We start from the raw sequence: 21,955 nt of genomic DNA, 5'->3' as shown, positions 1-21,955 counted from the left end.
GATTTAAGGAAGGCAACATCAGGTTACATCAGGCCCGACTTGGAGCCAACACACAGGAGTAAATATGTCAGATAACCTGTTTAAGCTGCTGTAACGTTCACGCCAACACCATTATCCCTCACAAACAAATAGCAGCAAAGCAACTCAAACTCAAAAACATTTCAAACTTCTACAGGAGAGATTAATAGAGAAAATAAAGTTGTAGTTTTCAACCATTTCCACTCACTCACCATGACGAAGTAGAAACACACACTGTTTACTGCATTTTACTTTATAAGCTGCTTTCTGTGTTACCCTGCCGTCTAACCCGCAGTTCTTTCCAGAGCACCGACTCGAGCTGTTTCCACCGCTTCTCTCGGTTTCTAAACACACAAAACGCTGCACAGTGACGACACTGCACAGGCTGACTGATCGCTTTCAAATTGCAAACAACAAGTGTGAAGACAAGAAAGATGGTTTCTCGATTTTCAGTAAGTATGACCACAGTGTTTTTGGTTTGACGCACTTCACCTGCCCATTACTGAACTATTAATGTCATTTTTATGATGGAAAAGTTTATCAGGTCCAAGAGTCCGGTCACAGGTGGGTTCACTGTTGTGTCAGCTGGTTATGAAATCGACTGGGGGGAAAAAAAGAGTCCACAGAGCTACTTTACTTCTCCTTTATCCAAGATCAGTAAATTGAAGTAAATTTGGAGTTCAACACTCGTAAAAAGAAGACACATTTTGAAAGAGGTTGTGTGAATTCAAACTTGGTTAATACTCAGTGTGATGTTAGGTGCAAGATAAGCCATGACACAGTCAGCATATCAAGCACATTTCTCTGCATTACGTACAAGTCAGGAAAAAAAAAAGGAAGCGAGTCCAGCTCTGTCTGATGTGGTTCAGAGGTGGGCCTGCTATCGCTTTCCAAGCTTTTATGCTATATGGTAATATATAGAGTTGTGCAGGGATTTCACTGAATTCTGGAAATGTTAAATGTGATTTGCACTGAGTGTTTCTTCTTCACTCTCTGTGTGTTTTCTACATTTAATTATTAGTTATTATTAATCTCTGTCTCTCTTCCACAGCATGTCTTTGCCCCGTCTTCCTGTCCTCACCTCAGCCGGTCGAAGCACATGGCCTCCCTGAGCCTGATTCTGCCGAAGGTTTCTTCCTGTTAAAAGGGAGTTTTTCCTTCCCACTGTCACCAAAGTGCTTGCCTAATGTGCTTGCCTCACAGGGGGTTGCCAAATTGTTGGGGTTTTCTCAGTATTATTGCAGGATCTTTACCTTCAGTATAAAGCAGCTTGAGATGAATGTTGTTGTGATTTAATGTAAATTAAATCGAAGTGAATTGAATTGAAAGGTCATCAGGATTCATTTTGTGGAAAAGCATGAATGTTTCTGTAACTTTTTCCACGCATGTCCTGCAGCTGTGAACTTTTCTAGTCATTACCCAGCAACACTAACTAGTACAAAGTCTCTGTGTTGATGTGATTTGAAACAGCACTGAAGCATGCTGTGTGCCGCATATGAGAAAAGGTTTCTTTGGACAATGATTCTCCTGACTCTGTCTGAAGTTCATGTGTGAAAACAGCTTACGTGTGTGAAGACTTCCAGCCATTCAGACCCTGTTATAGAAAAGTACCAAAATAAAGGTCACTGGTCTTGCTCGAGTTATTTGAAGCAAACGATCTATAGCCCTTTTCATTACAGATCGCTCGACGCAGTTTTTACAATTTTCCGTTAAGTGGTATTATCTGGTCCCAGGTACTTTTTTTATCTACTCGGTCGAGACTCCAGGATGCTTCTTCACATCCAGTTAGCAGTGGGGATTCCCAGACAGATATGAAATGGTGTTACTCGTCAACTCAGGTGACCCTGATGGCTCAGATGTGACCTCAACAGCTATACTTTATGTAAAAAATACCATCAGATTCAATGAGTTGTGGAGGTAAATAAGAAAATAACATTTCCCATCACTTCAAGCCTTCATGTTTTTATGAGCGAAGCTACTTGCCTCCCAGCAAGTATAAAGTGATTTTATGTTCTGTTTTTTCTGACGTACACTGATGATATTTTGCCATTAATGCAAAAGACACTGAGTTTATGAGCAAAAATGCACCATGCTAAGGCTTCACATTTACTGCACAAGCATGACAGAGATGTGTAAGTACAGAAAAGGCTGTCCTTGCTTGTCTGTCTGCCATCCATCCATTCTGGGGACATGTGGGATGACTTTAAATTTCAAAGAGACATTTAAATGCTGGCTCATTAAAGTCGAACAAGCACAAAAAAAAAAAGACCTGGCAGTTTGGACTGACTGCAGAATGACATCATCCCATTTATCATGGCCTGCATGACCGTAATGACTACTTATAGTAAAGTGACAAATGGCCTCCCACTTAGCTGCCTGGCAACTGTCTTCATTATGCCTGAAATCACTATGATCACGTTCAGGAGCAGACAACATGGACAAAGCCTAAGCTGACTGTGCTGCCTATAAAGTACGGACTCCACGTTTGATTATTATACCTTTACTGTTTATGTGCTCAACTTTGTTCCCTCTCTTCCACTTATTGTATTTTAAGCCATGTTTGCATGCAAAGCCCGGAGGCTCCGTTTGCTCCGTTTCAGAGGAATTTGGGGCTTTCCGTGCTTTTAATGCTGAAAAGGCCCCACCACGAATTATGAAAACTCTCTCATGTTTTCACCCATAATCCAAAGCATCCACTGGGGGCAGGATGATGAGAGATTACAGAGGCAAACGCACGTCTTCAGGGTGAATGTCCTCTTATCCAGTTCCACATCCACCAACGCCACCACAAATTTGAAAACACAGACGGTTAAAGTTTCTAAACCTTCCGTTTGGGCAGATTAAAGACATTTTTCAGCGTGGGCAAAGTGTCATTTGGAGAATTGTGGATTAATTCTTTTGAGAATTAAGTTTAAGTTTGTTTTTTGGCTGATCCAACTTGGATTATTTTAAGAAAACGGAGCTCTGAATAAAGAAGGAAACTCCGTGTCACTGCGTCACTCTGCTGTATATCTGCCAACCACGCACTCTGGGGGCACGAGATAAGACAATGCTCTGTGTGTCAGAGTGTGCGTGCTAACGGCTGACCTCAAATAAGGCTTACAGATGTGGAAGGGCATGGCCGCTACAAACTGTCCATGGTGCACATCTGTCAGGGAGAGCTCAGTGACGCTTGACTCAATGTGCAGACAAAACACTCTCCCTCAGTGAATGAGTGACAAGACAAAAGAGAAAGCTGGTTTTTGGTTTGGTTGATCTTTAATCCTCAGAGTTTGTACTGATCACACTTTGTACTTTCAGTAAAATGAGTTTGTAAATTTGCAAGATATGATTTTTTTGTGAGAATACATCTTTCACATTCACTGATACTGTGTAAAGTATAAAAACATGTGGTAGGTCCTTTGTTTCCTTGGCTGTTAGTTACACATCTGAGACCTCTGAGAAAAACTTGGAGTTTCATGAATAACCTTAACTTCCTCCTCGGCACAGAGTACAACGTAAACATGTCGCACCTGCAGCTTCTAAAGTCAAATCAGCATCAGCCAGTGAGCATTGTAAACAGGAAGCAGCAGGAAATGAACAGATGTGCCATTACAGCACGTCTGCCCGAAGTAAATAACAGGTATTTCTCCACGTGAACACCTGAGACCACAAGACGTGCAGCAGGAACCTGTATTTCTTGTATCAGCAGATTTCCAGTGTGACAGCCTGAAGTTACAGCAGCATCTTTTTAATCATCTCTTTCCTGTTACAGATGCCAAACAACTTTTCAGTGCTGTGCGCTGGACTGTTCGAACACAGCACTGTTATAGCTTCTGCCTTTAATTAATCATAAATCTTTCCTTCCTCTTGTTACCCGCTCTTTCCAGCCCTCCTACCCACATTCAGAACATCCCACTTACTTCAACTCCATGGCTGCTCTCCTCTTCTGTTCTCTCTCTTCACTGAGGCGGAAAACAAACGCTGCTCTTCGTCACCTAATTCTCCACATGTATGATATGCTGTATTATGTCCAGGAGGCAGTGACAAGAAGGCATGTGAGAGGCCTGAGCTGCTACAATAATCCAAACAGACTGACAGGAGGCCAACGGGTGAGCGGAGACGGAGGGGGAGGACAGTACAGTGGTGTAGAGGAAGACAACAGACCAATCACAGGAGCTAGGGAGGCTGAAGAAGGCTGGGCTTAAAGCCTGTGCTGCTCTTTAACCCCCAGTGAGGGCAGAAGCTCAACTAGCATGGAGCAGAGACAGATAAGGAGTGACAGAGGACGGGGCTGCTGACAGAAACAGACACAATCAAATGTGCCAGCAGTGGCCAAAGGATTTCATTATTTGCAGAGTCCAAATGCTGTCCCAGGTGCAAATGATTATAAGAAAACTCCCTAAATGACACAAAAGTAATTAAAGCTAGTAATTTTTACATTAAGATGTTAGTGCGAAGGCACAGGACACCACTCCCACCTTTTTACGAGGAGTTTCATCCTGATTTGAGGTAAAGGTGCTACAAGTTGCACTAGAAAAACTATCAAAGCAAAAATGTCTGCACAGAGTAGTTTAACTAGATAAACTAAGAGTTAAAACAAACTGCAGGCAGATCCAAAACTCACTGATCCAAACGTTAAAGAGCAACAGCCAACCAAAGTCATAGTAATTGAAACAAGATGGTCCCAGAAAGCCATAATAACTGTAACAGTCCTCTAAGTGATGACCACAGTGCAATCATATGCTGAACACTACGGTTCAAAGAGCAGAAATGCAGTTATTAATCAGCGGTGCGTTGGTATCTGTTTGCCTCCAGATGAGGCAAAGTTGGAAGATAAGTTCAACATGAAGCAGACGTTATGTGTGCAGTCATTCCTCCAGCGAAAAAGAACCTAAAACCTCCAAAATGACCATGAAATTCATGCTCACGGATGTAAACTTACGACCACAGCTGTACATATGAGGCTCTAAAATTCCTTTTCAGTTTTCCATTCAGCACCATGAATCTTAATATGCAGGCTTATTTTTTAGTATAAACGGCTCAACTGTGTTTTAATGTGATCTTACTGATTGTTTTTCTTTCGCGTTTCCAAAAACACGATAATAAAATGAGCATCCTGTTCTGACGCTTGCAGCCAAGAGGGCAGCCTTCCTCTTATTGTTTGCACATCTTTCACGTTTATACCTTGGCAGAGACACATTAGCTGTTCCACCATAACAAAAAAATCACTCATGATGCGTTATCGGGCTGTATACACCCACACCCACACTTTCCTACAGACAGGAAGACACTCTCACATAACACAGACATGTAGCTCCCCCCAGAGTGGTTCCTATTTCTTGAAAGCTTTAATCTTATTGGCAGGCAAAAACAAATGTTTGTGGTAATTATCCAAATGCATCTGCTTCCCCCCGACTCCCACTTAAATGGATTACGGATTACTTAAGCATAGAAAATGACGTTATACAGTAACAGGAGCACTGTGATTCAATCCTCTTTCAGATTTATTTCACTGTGTCACACAGAGTAACAGGAAACCACCAGCTGAATATGTGAAAGAAGAAGAAGAAATGCGATGTAACTACTGATCTTTTAATCTGTAATGGCTCGTTGCATTGTATGCTAAATCTAACAAACGAGTTCCTTGAGACATGCTTCAGTATTTTCTCCTAAATACTGACTAAATACTGTTTACTCAACCTGAACAATAAAGAAAAGTGAAAGAACAATTTAAGATGATTATTACTTGCTATGAATAACCCATTTTGATTGATTAATGTTTTGTCTTCATTGCTCTCCAGAAAGGTAAATAACCGTAAAACTGCTAATTAGTTTAAGCAGACCATCTCTAAGCTCACGTGTTTATTTTGATTATTAGGCTGGTTCAGGTTCCTCTTACATTGCAGTCTCCTCCCTTCCTTTCAACCTCCACTCACATCTTGCATCAGGTGACCTCCATAGGTCACATGACAGGGTGGGAAACTGCATTACTTGATAAGAAAGACGTATGATGTCATCACTATTGTACTGTACCCTGTATTGTGACTGACAATACCCTTGACACAAAAAATATATATGTTTGCAGCCTTAATGCTCATAATGGTACAAATGGCTCTCTGTGCAAATATGTTCAAAGATAGTAAGTGAAAGGTTTTCACAGCACATATAACTACAATGTGTGTTGCCTTTAACTTGTAGCATTACATCAGAGCTCCTCATTATTTGGAGATGACCAAAAGATAATGTCACCTCTTGCATGCTAGATCAGAAATAGATCAGAAGGATTTTTATGACTGATACAGATACCGATATTTGGTGATTTAAAAATTCCATATGTATGGAATCTGGAGAACCTGTTTATAACACATAAACAGATTCTCCAATCATTTGGTACGTGTAATTATTTATTTACTTATTCCCACTCCGCTTGAATCTGCTCGGATTAGCTGTTAGTTGTTGTGCGCGGAAAATTGCAGAGTGCCCCCTGGTGGACACACCATGCAACATCAGCACTAATAGTAGGCTCACCAACACACTTCATGCACATAATCTACAATGTGTTTGTTTGCTCTTTCAAAAACGATGTCACTCAGAAGTCCTTCGTTCTCCTGTTGATTTGCAGTCACAGAAATGATTCAGATGCACTCAGAGCTACTACAGAGTAAAGAGTGACTAAGCTGGTTGTTGTTCTAGCTTAATCACTTAGCTTTAACCACACAGACTCTGAGCTCTGGCAGAGCTCAAAGCGCTGGGTCCATTGATCCTGAGGGGTGACAATGTCACAGTGCAACAGTGCAGAACAGCAAGCCTTCGGGGTTTTAGTCACTGTACGAGAAAAACATCAATACTAACACCACCAGCCGACATGTAATGGAAAAATATGTCAGTCGATATCGGGGTTATTTGCGGACTGATACTGTAACAAAGCTACATTTGCCTTAATGAGCGTCTATGTTGCAAATGATCTTAAAATTTTCTATATATTTATGGCTAAACAGTAGGGGTGCAACGATACTCGTATCGATATTGAACCGTTCGATACAGTGCTTTCGGTTCGGTACGCATATGTATGAACAATACAAAATTTTTAATTTATTTTATCAACTTTCCTTCTGACGATGCTGTCTGTGTTGAGCGCTCAATGGATCTGCGCTCGACAGTGCAGCCTAGGCGGAGTAGTCGAACGCAGATTCACTGAGGGCAGGGCAAGCTAGCAAGACAGAAGTTAAGCTCTCCTTGCAACAGGCAAATTGAACCTCATTCAGATGTAGCGTTTGGAATTATTTTGGTTTTCATGTGACGTATGACCCTGAAGGTAAGCGCGTCATGGACTAAAGTAAAACAGTATGTTGGATGTGCCACGCAATGCTCAATTACATGGGTGGGAGCTAGTGTGTTAGCGCAGTTAGCTCGTTAACGTGTTGGCCGTCTAGCCCCATGCACGGGGCGATCGGCGGTAGCTCGTTAATGGAGATTTGCCGTGTTGTGGCGTTAACGTCATTTCAACTAGATTTACGCTGACAGCACTAGTGGGAACACAACGAATATGACTGCACATTTACTCCGACATCATCCTAGTGCAAAGACAAGTGGAAGCAGACAAAAACAACAAGCACGCATGCTATAAACTTTACCCGAGTCATTTAGACAGCCGTGAGCACATGATTCTCCTTATGGGGACCTGATATGTTTAATATGCTGCAGTATCCATTTCTCTGTAATAAACTCTCTTTTCCAAAGATGAGTGATTCCTCAGTCAGATACAGGGCTCGCAAAATCGCTAGCCCGACGTCCCGGGGCTAGAGATTTTTCCAGTTGGGCTACCAAAATCTCTGCCCTGCCCGTCGGCCTGTCGTAGGAAGGAAAAATATATGTCAATGCTTTTGCATTCTTTCAGAAATGTAGCTGGGTAATTATGTCATTGGGTGAGCCACTGTCAATATGTGACATATTGAAATCGCGTTTGAATTTGCGCTTGTTTTTTGCTTTCACTTTGCAATCGCGCGAACTGTGTATAGAGAGCGACAGCACTGATCTGTGAGTGATGATAATTTGCGCACCAATTCCTCTGACATCGTCTTATCAATTGTTAGCTTACTATGCAAACATGACAAGTGAATCTCCCGCAGCTTAAACACGTGAGAGGTTGATCGCGCAGAGAATCGCTGAGCTTATGTGAGTCCGTGTGTAAAAGCAGCAGGATATATATTTTAGTTCTGCTGAGCCAAATAAGACAGGTCAGGGTGAAGAAGTGACAGCCAAAGAAAAGCTTACCACAAAACGGAAAAGTTATGACAAATCAGACTATAAGGCAAAAAGAAAGTGCAGCTTTATGGTTTCATGGACAAAAGAATTTCTGTGGCTGCAATATGACGAGCTAAATAACCAGGGCTGCACATAAGTGGTCCGCAGGTGCGCATTCGCTGTCAAAATAAAAAACGCGCACAAGATAAGAAGTTGCAACGCGTGTTTGCGTACATAAGATTTTCAGGAGGAGGACAGACATTTGTTTAGAACTCTTAAAGATGTCGAAGAAGCTCCTTTAAGCAATTACTGTGATGTTCCTCCACCTCCAAAGAAATGTCAGGAGTCCGAACCACAAAAGAAGCACGTATTCTCGGAAAAGTAGTTGCAGGAGGTGAGCTGGCTTCAAACAAATGATGAACGCACAGAAATGTGGTGTGAATGTGCCGTGAAAATTTAATAAATGACAAATTAAAAGGCATGAACATTTTTTTTGTATCGAAAAAATATCGAACCGTGACACCAAAGTATCGAACCGAACCGTGAATTTTGTGTATCGTTGCACCCCTACTAAACAGATGTTTTGTTATGTAACTTGCTATTAGGTTTGTGCTACTTTATTGCTTATTCATAGTTTTTTTTCTCTCACATGTATTCTCATATTCAAACTTTGTATATTTAAAAACAGTAAGTAATTTCTTTGACGTGGATGAGAATGAGGGATGGATTTGAGGGAAAATAAGTGTTTTGCAACTGCTGACACTACACACTGCGTATCAAGACAACGTACCTCAACTATTCTTTAAGTATCACGAGTGATTAAACACATTTATTGACAAAATGCATTCTACATTTCACTAAAGACTGTTCACTGTGTAGACAAACTATTCAATGTAAATGTAATCTGAAGGACTTTCTTTTAAGGACTCCAGTTTAGCTCCCAGGGTGAGCAGGGAGCGATACATTGGCCAGGGTTTGACTCTGACCTGCGGCCCTTTGCTGCACTCTCTGCTTTCCTTTCCACTCTTTACTTCACTATCCAATAAAAGCAAAAACAACATTTTAAACTGTCGTTTCATACAGAAACAGTAAGTGTTGCACTGATCGGAGTCAGGATTCTGTGCACAGAGTGGGAATTTTTTGAGGATTACGGTAACTCGATGCAGAGTTAGAGGTGTTTCGGATTTGTGTTATTCCCTGTTTTATCTTTTTAAGATTGTTGCTTGGACGTGCTGCCTTTACCCCCAAAAGTTATTTCATGGACATATGTGGGTTCCTTCATCACTACTTCGTCTTTAAGAGGAATTGAGAAGTAGTGAGACTCCTAGGGTGGCTTTTGCATTTTGAAGGTGCAAAACAGAAACATGTGGTCAGAAGGTCTAGGCCAGGGGTGGAGAACTCCAGGCCTCAAGGACCAGTGTCCTGCAGGTTTTAGATATCACCATGGGTCAACACATCTGAATCAAACAATTAGTTCATTAGCAGGCCTCTGGAGAACATTGAGACATGTTGAGGATGTAATTGCCCATATAAATCAACTGTGTTGGATCAAGTACACATCTAAAACCTGCAGGACACTGGCCCTTGAGGCCTGGAGTTCCCCCAACCCTGGTTTAGGCTGTAAAAAATCAAAATCAAAATAACAAACCAATCAGGCTAAGAGCAGAAACACTAGCAGTGAAAACATTTAAATCAAATCTTGGGGGGAAAACAACAAAAGAAAAAATAGACAGAGATGAGCTTGGAAACAAAGACTCCTGGACATCTATGGAAGACAAGAATGGTGGATGACCACACATCCATTAAAATGAAGAAACCTCTATATGGTTAGACACATAATAATCCCATAAAGAGAAGAATTCACAACAATAATCACAGAGGTTTCAACAAACTATTCATCAGACTTAAGAACACAAAGCCCAGATGACACGATTCATTTCCCAGTTTACCTTTTCTGGACAGATGAGACTAATGTCAGCTTCAATCAAAACGATGAGGTAGGCTCGGAACAGCTCACGATCAGGTGGGATGTGATGGATGGGCACGTGTGGCGTCCGGTGCCACTTAGTCACATGATGGGAAAAAGAAGCTTGAAGATGAATTCCTTCTTTCCAAAACACTCACGTTTCCCGATTAGCACGAGGATGATGCTCCACTGCAGCGGTGGCAGAACTGTGCAGCCCTTACCACACCACTTTCTACTTTTTGTTCCCACAACCATTTACTGCATTGAAGCATCTCTGATGTCACAACACAAAGAACAGCCCGCCATAGGAAAACTACTGCTCGGACATCAAAGACTCTCTCGCACAGAGCCAGGATAAGAGAGAGGAGTGGACAGGCTTATGTAATCACACATTAATCCATGACAATGACATGAATGTGGCTTGCTGATGAGCCATTGAGACAATCCACTGTGAATAATGATGGCAATGTCGTAGAAACTCCCAAAATGAATGTAAAACCCCAGCAATGTAACAGACTTCTCTGGTCACATTTGATCAAAGGATTCATTTGGTATTCAATTCAAGTTTCTTATATCTGTAAACTGACTGCAGAGGGAGAGCACAAGTCCAAGGGTCACTTATTAGTATGTTTAATTTCTAAAATCAACACACAGTGTATAAACTGTTCAACTAGGTGTACATGGTGTCAAAATGTCAATTCAAGATTTAATTATTTCATTTATTCCCTGAAAAATTACTGTTACTGTTTTTATTTAAATAAATCACTAACTCAACCGAATCTGCAGAAATGCTCTCATCTCAGTGTTTTTAATGACTCCTGCTAAAATCAGATGACTTCTGAATGAATCCGACGGTCAGACACGTTTCACTGCAGAAATAACAGCAGCTTGTCACAAGCAGCAGAGAATCAGGTGCAGTGCGGCGACTCACGCCAGACTCTGCGCTGTGACAACTCAACTTTAAGATCAAGCCTGAAGTTTAAACTGAAAATACTCACAGAGAACTACACGTGCAGACAACACACGCGCTGAAAACGCCAAACAAAATCCCACAGTGCCTCGCAACTCATGCGATCCTTCCTCCCCAGCGCTCACCACGAGCGCATCAGTGGTTCATTCAAGTTTTCGCAGATTGAAGATGCGGACGTAGGCGCGCTGTTGTCCCGCTGCAGACCTGCGCTCTTACTAAACCAGCAACTGGACATCTGCACTTTATATGATTGGATTCATTTTAACACAGAGATGTGAATCCTCTAAAGCTTTGACTGCGTTAAGCCAAATCCTAAAGCACACACACAGCTGATGTTTACCACTTACCTAAAGGCAGACTTATCCGCGAAAACTGAGGATGTTTCAAGCAGTTATCGTCATCTGCTGGGATTGTCCCGTTTAAGCTCCCTCTGTCCCGTCCCGTGTGCTGCTCTGCGCTCACTCTACAGCTGAACCGAGAGCCACTTCAACTCACTTCCACTTCACTTATTAAAGGGATCCGCCGACAATAAAGGGCAACAGCAGCCGGAGGCAGTCTGAACTCATCAATTTTGCATTCACGTGTAAAAATAACCGATTGTCAAAGAGTTATTTCTATTTCTGCTTCAGTGTTTGGTATTTCTGTGGATCACTATTTGTAGTATTTCTTGTTTTATCACTTGGGAATCGGGCCTAATATTTCTACCACAATACATTTAAAAGAAAAGTAGGCTTCTGCATGTTGTTAATTTGTTTCTACATAATTTAAACACACACACACGCACACACACACACACACACAAATAAAAAATCATTATTGTCGGTGCCAAAAGTTGCATGAAGACATTGACTGACTGGGGTTTTAGGGTTGTAAGAAATACCAGTGGTTATAGTTTAGTATAACGTTAAGAAGCACGGGTAAGCTAAAAGCTAACGTAGTTTTGTCGTATGCCAAAAACAACAACCTCCTTACACTCTTACTGAGGCAAAAATCTCACATTTAGTAATTTAATATTTAAAGTAACTACCAAATAAATGAAATGAGTAAAACAAAGGACAGTCAGCCGAAAAATTAAACAAACAAACCAACTTTAAGTCGTCAGCCGTCCATCAACTGCTAGCTAACACCTGTATTTATTATTCTAGCCTCTTTACAATAGCCTTTGAGTCAGCTGTTGTCATTTGGCACTATATAGATAATTTTTAATTGAATATTGATCCATCTATTTATGTATTCATTCATTCAACTTTACAGGTGACCCTAATTTATTTATTCACCAGATAATAAATAAGTGACAAGCACTGGAGCTAAAATATGGAGTGTCATAAACTGCATTTCCTCTAGCGGCCACTTGAGGCTAAATCCATTAGTGAGTCAATCCTATTTTAAAACTTTACAAAATAAAAAACAAACAAAAAAGTTTACACTGGTACAAAATGTGATTTTGGTCTCTGTGGGTAGCTTCAGAAGTCTGCAGAGAAGTGAAGTGAATTTTTTACTAACTGGATTTGATTTGGAGCTGGGTATGCAAACACAGACAGCTGTAGGATAGTTTTCCATGTGAGGAGAACTGTAAGTGGACTTCTTCACAGTGTTTGTGCTGCTGGAGCCATTTGAAGCATTTGTTATAGAATTATCTGACTCATGTCAGGGCTTTGTGTGCGCTACAGACCGGCCGCAAAGTGTGATTAAGTTTAAGGAGTAAACTTCTGGTATTAGACTACTCTAAGCGTGGTACTGAGGGCCTAGAGTGCCAAACTGAATTCTATTTAATTCATTCATTTCGGCCAACTAGGCCCTCCATAAGTAACTAGCTATGTGTGTCTGTGCATGGCACCTCTGCAGGTCATGGATGTAGCTTGCTAATTATGCTTGCGAGCTCCTGCTCTCCTTCAAATGTTGTCACGTCTGCTCTCGTCTGTTGAGGTTTCGAAATGCAGAGTCCAAAACCAGCAGGTGATATAACAATAGATATGTTCATGTTAGCTGTCATTTTGTTTTAAATTAGGCTAAGATAGCTTAAACTAAGCTGTCTGTGGGCTAATATTTAACTACACTGTGGTTAACTGTCTAGAGTTTTCCCAGCTCTTCACACAATAAGGATAGGCTTGAGCCATGAACAGGACAAGGATTTAAGAAATCTAACGGATGGATTTATATTGGATGTATTTTTTTAATCCAATCAATCAATCAATAAATAAGATTTTTATTAATTTTTTTAATTGAGTTAAAAAGAATGTAAGCTGGTCGTACAATTCCAGCTTCTAGTAGGACTGATGGGTGTCCCAGAGCCAGTTGTAATTGTGGTTTCCTGTCAAGCCCCTCCCTTTTTTATGCAGGAGGCTGTTGCATGGCAACTCTACATTATGCAGCCGCCCATGAAAGACTCTTTTCAGATGAAATAGAAAGAAAGAATCGAGTTATTTGCATTCCTTCTCCATTAATGATTGTGTTTGATGCAGGAACAGGCTGCGTAACGTTTATTGTCTGGTGTGCGTCAGAGGTGGGGGAAGGGTGACGCATCTGAAGGCCTCACTACTATTTTAGAAAACTCAGGCAGTGTGTGTGTGTGTGTGTGTGTGTGTGTGTGTGTGTGTGTGTGTGTGTGTGTGTGTGTGTGTGTGTGTGTGCCACAGTCAAAGGGCAGCTGTTTAGCATGCGATGCACAATCACAGGCTCAGTGCAAAGATTTCTGTTTCTTCTCCGCATCCCACCTCTGCTTCCTCACAGCTAAAGCGGTACAGTGACAGCCTAAAAAGAGTTTTAATAAAGGCTGAAGAGGAACCAGAACACAAAAGCACACCAGTGCATGTAAAATTTCACATTCAGAGTACGCGAGCAAAAGCTCAGAAGCATCAGCAGTAACCAGCATTTATTTTTAAATTAATTCTTATTTACTTAAATCTACACAAAAAGTACACAAAAGTAAAATAAAGGTGTTAAATGCACATACTGGACTGAAAAAGTCTAATATTAATCTTTAAAGTAAATATTAAGGCGCTGAGACGGCCATACGAACATCAAATATTTACAAAAAGTCCAATTTCTGTGGCCATGCTCTGGCAGAGTGCTTTTTAGTTTTAGGCCAGACTGGAGTTTTACCATTTGACCATAATTTCATATCACACCGGTCCCAGCTGCCCGCACCTGCTGCTGTTATTAGCTCAGTGGAGCATGGCCGGATTAGCAGAGGGCTCTGTGAATGGCTGCTGAATAATTGAACAACTTCTTTTGTCTCATTCATGCTGTTTGTTGGAACACATGATTGGGACATTACAAATGTCCAGCCTGAGGCTTTAATTTGGCCATCATTGCAAGTTATTGCAGGCAAATGTACACTGAAGTTACTGCACAGTTACCAGGCAATCTACTGATACTGACAAAACGTACAGTAAGACTAAAGAGCAGCAAAATGTTTGTGGTGTAGTAAAACCAAAAGCTTGAAACAGAATACATACACTCACCTATGTTAGGTACCTGTTCAACTGCTTGTTTACGCAAATATCTAATCAGACAATCACAGGGCAGCACCTAGACATGGTAAAGACAACCTGCTGAGGTTCAAACCGAGCCGCAGAAGGGGCAAAAAAGGTGATTTAAGTTGCTTTGAATGTGGCACGGTTGTTCACGTCAGATGAGCTGGTCTGCTGAGATTTTCCCAACTGTCATCTCCAAAGCATATCCACTCAGTCGTCATTCTCTGGGCATAAATGCCTTGTTGATGTAAGAGTTTAGAGAAGGATAGCCAGACTGTGTCAAGTGACTAAGAAGGCACAGCTACAGCAGCAGAAGGCCACACCGAGTGCCACTCCTGTCAGCTAGGAGCAGGAAACTGAGGCTACAATTCACACCAGAAAAGCGCTTTTTACCAGCTGCTAATCATTTAAACACCACAGCCCACCTGAGTATTGTTGCTAAACATGTCCATACGATCCAGCCAACACGTCTGCAGCAGCTGTGTGATGCTGCAGACATCTTGCACCTTGTTGAATTTATGCCACAAAAGGGAACCCAGTAATATGGAGCTGTACCTAAAAAAGTGTCTGGTGAGTGTAAAAGTCTGCAATTTAGAGACTAAAGGAGAATTTAAAAAAATGAGTGACTCAGGTAACATGGTGTGAATATCACGTTGGTTCATAAACACAAAGACAAAGATAGTCTTGTCTTATTGCAGCACATCATTTGAAAAGCGCTGAGTAAACTAGCATGGGGGAGATGTTTTATATCATCCATCCATCCATCCATCTTCATCCGCTTTATCTGGGGCCGGGTCGCGGGGGCAGCAGCCTAAGCAAAGAGGCCCAGACCTCCCTCTCCCCAGCCACCTCCTCCAGCTTATCCGGGGGAATACCAAGGCGTTCCCAGGCCAGCCGAGAGATATAATCTCTCCAGCGTGTCCTGGGTCTGCCCCGGGGCCTCCTCCCGGTGGGACATGCCTGGAACACCTCACCCAGGAGACGCCCAGGGGGCATCCTTGTCAGATGCCCGAACCACCTCAGCTGGCTCCTTTCGATGTGGAGCAGCAGCTGCTCTACTCTGAGCCCCTCCCGGATGGCCGAACTTCTCACCCTATCTCTAAGGGAGAGGCCAGCCACCCTTCGGAGGAAGCTCATTTCTGCCGCTTGTATCCGCGATCTCGTTCTTTCGGTCACTACCCACAGCTCGTGGCCATAGGTGAGGGTAGGGACGTAGATCGACCGGTAAATTGAGAGCTTCGCTTTTACACTCAGCTCCCTCTTCACCACGACGGACCGGTGCAGCGTCCGCATCACTGCAGCTGCAGCCCCAATCCGTCTGTCGATCTCCTGCTCCCTTCTCCCATCACTCGCGAACAAGACCCCGAGATACTTGAACTCCTCCACTTGGGGCAGGAACTCATCCCCGACCCGGAGTGGGCACTCCACCCTTTTCCGGCTGAGAACCATGACCTCAGATTTGGAGGTGCTGATCCTCATTCCCGCTGCTTCACACTCGGCTGCGAACCGTTCCAGTGCGAGCTGGAGGCCCTCACCCGATGAAGCCAACAGAACCACATCATCTGCAAAAATCAGAGATGAGATTCTGAGGCCACCAAAGCGAAAGCCCTCCGCCACTTGGCTGCGCCTAGAAATCCTCCTCCTTGAATCGCTACCTTATCGTGGTGGAGGGGTTTGTGTGTCTCAGGGATCCCAGGGGCTATGTTGTCTGGGGGCTTTTGCCCCCTGGTAGGGTCTCCCATGGCAAATTTGCCCTGGGTGAGGGACCAGACAAAGAGCGATTCAGAAGACCCTTATGAAAAGGATACCGAGGGAACAGTTTACCCTGCCCGGGATAGGGTTACCGGGGCCCCGCCCTGGAGCCAGGCCCGGGGAGGGTGCCCGAGGGCGAGCGTCTGGTGGCCGGGCCTTAGTCCATGGGGCCCGGCCGGGCACAGCCCGAAGAGGAGACATGGGCCCATCCTCCCGCAGGCCCACCACCCGCAGGAGGCGCCATAGGGGTCGGGTGCATTGTGTGCCGGGTGGCGGCCAGGAGTGGAGGCCCTGGCGGACTGACCCCCGGCTGCCAAGACTGTTTTATATCAGTGAATGAAAAACAGTCTCACCTCATGTTTCTGTTCCGGTCTTCTCTCCGGAGCACTTCCTCTCTGTGCTGTGAGGTCAGTTCAGGGGCTTGACTTTCACCACATCTTCATGTAATGAAGATCTGAAGACAGAAGAAAGCCCCACTCAGATCAGCTCTTGACTGTCACTCGCTCTGTTACCGACTTACTTTTAACCCACTGGTTGTATTTATAAGGTCATTGATTGCTTCACTTCTTTTTTTCACAAATCTGAGCAGTTGCATCCAAACTGGCTGCTAATCTGTGTGCTGTAATCACAGGTAATCCCTGAGGCTGTAGTAAGTATGAGTGTGTGAGTATGAAACTCCTAGCATGTTGTTTGTGGGCTGTAGACAGCATTTACAGGCACACGCTTGTTTAAAGGTCACAGTGATGGAGGGAGACTAATAAGCAGTGACAGCATGTCCTTTAAAGTGATACGGAGTAAGGTCATCACCAGGGCAGCGTAGTAAAGCTCTGACTCTAATAACACATGACGTTAAAAAAGTAAACTATCAAACCACAGATGACCCTGCATCAGCCCCAAATTCCAAAAAGAGTCGCAGCTAAAGGGGATTTTCATTTTACAGCTTCATTTGTGGCTTTTGATGCTTAACATCAGAGAAAACTAAATGCAAATATTAAGACTTCATGTTAACTTCTCAGCTGCTGCAGTAAATATTCAGATTGCAGAGGTTACAGAGGTTGCGACTCACTCCTGTACGGGACCACGCCTGTTGTGTCTGATCCCAGGTGTCTGCTTCATGACGTTAATATAAAGGAGACTGTTTATTTGCTGTTCTTCTATCCACCAAACAACCCTTCCAAACCCAGGGATGATTACAGCTTTCTCTGACTAACCAGGCTAACCTTCAGCAGGGAGAAGACTTTTACTACCTGCAGCAGTGAGAGTAAAGAGCTGGCTCTTCAGGTGTCGCCCTGAGCTGTAGGATAAGGAGGGATTGAGAGGAGCATAATCCCTCGCACATGGCTAAAGCGCCTTTGATCTGGAGATAAACGTGCCAAGTCACGAGCTGCTTGACATCTCATGCTTTGTAGTGCTTCCTCTGGAAGAGATGCAGCCCAGTGTTGAACCTGCACCACTCACTGCACCAGTTGACCACAGAAAGCCTTACATAATAGTTTCTGTTATGGTCCTGGCAGATCTGAGGTTTTCTCCTTTTTCCTCCCTCTGTTGTCTCTCTTCTGTCTGTTGTAGCTCTCTCTCACTCTCGGGTGGAGTAACGGGCTGGCGTTTTCTCGCTTGCCTGACTGCAGGTGGAGTTTCTTTCTCTGAGGCTTTCTCCACCACACCCATTCTGCACTGGATCATTGACTCATGCTATTTGGGCGACCGTGGCTCAGGGGGTTGGGAAGCGTATCTATAATCGGAAGGTCGCCGGGTCGATCCCCGGGCTCTCTGTCCTGGTCGTTGTGTCCTTGGGCAAGACACTTTACCCTACTGGTGATGGCCAGAGGGGCCGATGGCGCGACATGGCAGCCTCGCTTCTGTCAGTCTGCCCCAGGGCAGCTGTGGCTACAACCGTAGCTTGCCTCCACCAGTGTGTGAATGTGAGAGTGAATGAATAGTGGCATTGTAAAGCGCTTTGGGTGCCTTGAAAAGCGCTATATAAATCCAATCCATTATTATTATTAAGGACCAACTCAGGCTGCTGCTCTCTATCAGGTTATTGTTGGTGTTGTCATCAACCTGGCTCTCTTGTTTGTTCTCTAAAGTGATAACACTAAGTTTAAAAGATACTTCCAGCCTTTTCCCTGGATCTCCCTGGAATCCCGTCTGCCTGCCAGCTTCCCCTCGTGCACCTGTTTAACACTCAGACAAGTACAGTCTCAAACCATCAATGTAAAATCTCATCATACTCACCTTGGAGGCTCCTCCTTTCCTCTGTCCTCCTGCCAGAAACTTCATTCCCATGTTTAAAAGAATAAAATCAGTAAAACTTCTATCATATCAATATATTTAAGTAGTGCTTTATAATATGGCCTGTGACTTAGGGTACAGTTGCCTTATTATTTATGCAATTCCAACCAATTTTATCAAAAATTAGCACATAATTATAATTTATCTACAAATCCTTGTGGATACACTAGAATAACGGAGTACCGATTCAACTTTTTACAAGGAAAAACAAATAAATCTACTGTAAGTAATCTTTGGCTTTTTACATTTTATTTTCTTTTATATTTGCTTCCATCATAGACATTTCACAGTTCAATTGTCTTCCTGTATTACATATAAAAATGCAGTTTACTACTGTTTAGTTATTTCTTTTCTTTCTTTTTAAATTTTCTACACAAAAGCCACTTCATAATACCCCTGCTCCTCAAAGTATTGCATATTTACAGTAAATACAGTAAAATGAGGAAATGCTTTTTTGTGCACTACGTAAAATTACTTACAGTATAATTTGTGTCTTCTTTCCTGTAAAATCTTCAGTTATCACACCCTTATTCTAATCAAACTACCAGTCAGTTCAAGTAAAACACATTGAAATTCTATTCAGTTCAAGGGCAAACGCCCTCTTAGTCACAGGTCGTATTATTATTAACCAAATCTAACACTGCACATTAATGTTTGTGGGTTTTTTATTTGACTGTTGTAGGCGTGTGATGTGTTTTCCAGTGTTTACGTGACTGACAACATTCACCCATTCATGCAGTCTATCCCAGCTGTCACAGAGCGAGAGTAAACCCTGTACAAGTCACCAGTCTGCTGCAGGGCTTGACTGAGACCAGTCTTACCATTTATCTATCGATGGGCGACCATATCAACGACTCCTGAAGAGATGAAACATGTCTGAGCTGTAACTGTGTCCTCAAAGAGTAGAAAAATCACTATCAATGTATCAAATCCTTGTTGATTTCATTAAGCAGTTAAATGGTATCTAAAACAGAAGACAGGATCAGTGATTTTAGAAAATGAACTCATGTCTATGTGCAATGGAGAATTTTCAGACTGTCAAGTTCACCTCGCTGAATAAAAAACTCCACATTATCCTGCTCTGTCTCCGTGTAATCTTTTAGATATGTCACATGATGATGTGCCATTTATCGTATGCAAACAATAGTCTGACTGTATTCTGTGATCGTGGCAGATAGATAGCTTATCTCTATGAATACTGATAGGCTTACAGCCCCTCTCTGTAAAAAAACATGCAGAACGCTGTCTGTGCTGTTGTTTTTTTATCTCCTCATGATGCTGCATTATGCTTCTATTATCTGCTGTCTGTCTGCATGTTAGGATGGATGACTCATTTACAGTAGACCTGTGTGTGCTGCATTTTATGGTAATAATGGTAATATATACATACATATATATACACACACGTCTACATTTTACAGAGTGAAACTGGGTAAACTTGAGGGATGGGACACGCTTCCTTTGCTATGAGGTCTACATGTGCCTGCAGAACAGGGATAGAGGAGGGTTTTCCAGGCTTTCCTTCTTGAATGGAGCAATGATCTTACATTTAATGTCAGCTGTAGCACAAGAAGAGCGACCAGTCAGTGTGCAGACAGCTTTCCAGTGTTCCAACATTGTGTGACGCATTTCAGGTCAGCGTAAATCATTTATTCCATCCATCTGACATGGTGATGGGCACCTAACTGAAGAGCGGGAATCCCTTGGGAGACAATCGCCAAAAATGATTAATGTCAGCTCGAAAAGTTTGTTGAAGTCATCACGAGGCTGAGCAGATTCCACCTTGTGGGTGTCCAAGTGACAGCCAGGGTTGTTTGGTGTCCTTACCGCGACCTTGAGCTATCTTTTTTTAGGAAATTGGAATCAGAAAAACATGATTATTGATTTTTTTACTATGTTGCTGTGTACAATCATTCAAAAACAAAAAAGTCCTGGCATTAAACCAACGGGTATGTAACAGCAAACCCTCTAAAATCTCTGAAGAGGAACTGAAAAGCCAGAAAACATTCTGAAAGCTGAACTTGTCCTTTCAGGTTAACCCTGTGGCATCACCATGGCACCTCTGAGGTCTTCCTGAGTATCTATAACATCATCTGTATGAATATTAAGGAGACACTACAGAAGGGCTTAAATCAAAATCATTATGGATGTACAGAGTAGATAAGTGTACTGTCAAACAACTGAGTCCTTGATGGTTTTATCATTATCATTCATGCATTTGTCAAAGATTCTTTTAGGTGATGTACACAAACCTCAAAAAAAGATTCTTCCACACAGTGAATACACTTCTAGACCTGCTGTGTTAACATCCTGGCTTTAATTTTACAGGAAGAGAGACAATTCTCAGACCAGCTTTTGAATGATCATACAGTATTATATAATTTATACAGCATTATTAGTTTTGTGGATTTGTTTTAACATTCTGCAATAAACTATGCATATTTGTTTCTGAGAAAAATCATTATTACTGGGAAAATACAGCAGAGGGTGCAGTTTATGAAGGCATGATGTGGTAAGGTAGGTGGAGACAAGCAGGTGTTTGAGTCACAGAAGAGCTCAGACATACTCTGCTGCACTCTAGTGGTGTAAACATAGAGGGGGAAGTATTTTTCCATACACTGAGTCACTAAAATTACTAGATCATCTTGTTAAAGCCTAATTTTCTGTTTAACACAGAGATCACATTTGTTTGTCACAGTTATATGATAGAAGCACAGGTCTATGATAATGCACTCCCCAATAGCAGCAGCCTCCCTCAGCAGTGTAATATTAATGAGCAACAGTAGATTCAGGGCTCAGATTGTGAATCCACGGAGCAGAAATAGTTAGTTTAGCAAACTTTCAGCAGTATTTCTCTGTAGAAGTGTAGTTGTTGATTTCACCATCGTACATCATCATGCCGACTATTAAATATGCACAACTTCAGCCTGCTCAGCAGACCAGATTCTTCAAACATTCATGATTATTACCGGATATCCATCTGTTCAATTAGAAGTCACTGATTCTCAAACTGTGGGGCGGGACCCATCTGCGGGACACAGTGTAAGTGGGCCTTGGATGAACAAGAGGAACATTATAAAATAAAATGACTTCTGAAAGGAAAACTAAACAAACATGAGTTTGCTGACGCTCATGTGCTGATCTTTCATTTGTTGTTCTACTTGGATTTATGTAATGAATTCAAAAGTGCCTCCAGTGGGGGCGTGAGCTTTTCTGTGCATGCAGAAAAAATGTTAAAGAAATGGGAGGAGCAAG

The 21,955-nt window shown here is 42.5% G+C and overlaps 1 protein-coding gene and 1 long non-coding RNA gene across 5 annotated transcripts in view; one reads left to right on the top strand and one right to left on the bottom strand.

The window, feature by feature from the left end:
* trim2a (tripartite motif containing 2a) overlaps nucleotides 1-11,665 on the bottom strand; it is a 28,559-nt gene extending 16,894 nt beyond the window's left edge. Inside the window, exon 1 of one of the 4 annotated variants that reach the window (XM_080303070.1) lies at nucleotides 11,528-11,665. The gene's annotated coding sequence lies outside the window, so the exon portion shown is untranslated. Of the gene's footprint in view, nucleotides 1-230; nucleotides 336-3,920; nucleotides 4,112-11,527 lie in introns of those variants that run through there. The other 3 variants (XM_080303068.1, XM_026171509.2, XM_080303071.1) reach the window with 3 other exon arrangements.
* On the top strand, nucleotides 335-1,340 carry LOC145429485 (uncharacterized). The gene is made up of 2 exons (XR_013909733.1): nucleotides 335-470; nucleotides 1,070-1,340. It is a non-coding gene; the product is annotated as an uncharacterized LOC145429485 (long non-coding RNA).
* Nucleotides 11,666-21,955: the final 10,290 nt, after the last annotated feature.

The sequence above is a fragment of the Astatotilapia calliptera genome, chromosome 6, assembly GCF_964374335.1.
Source record: "Astatotilapia calliptera chromosome 6, fAstCal68.1, whole genome shotgun sequence".
In the NCBI taxonomy this organism is placed as follows: Eukaryota; Metazoa; Chordata; class Actinopteri; order Cichliformes; family Cichlidae; genus Astatotilapia; species Astatotilapia calliptera.
This window is presented reverse-complemented; position numbering and strand designations above follow the sequence as displayed.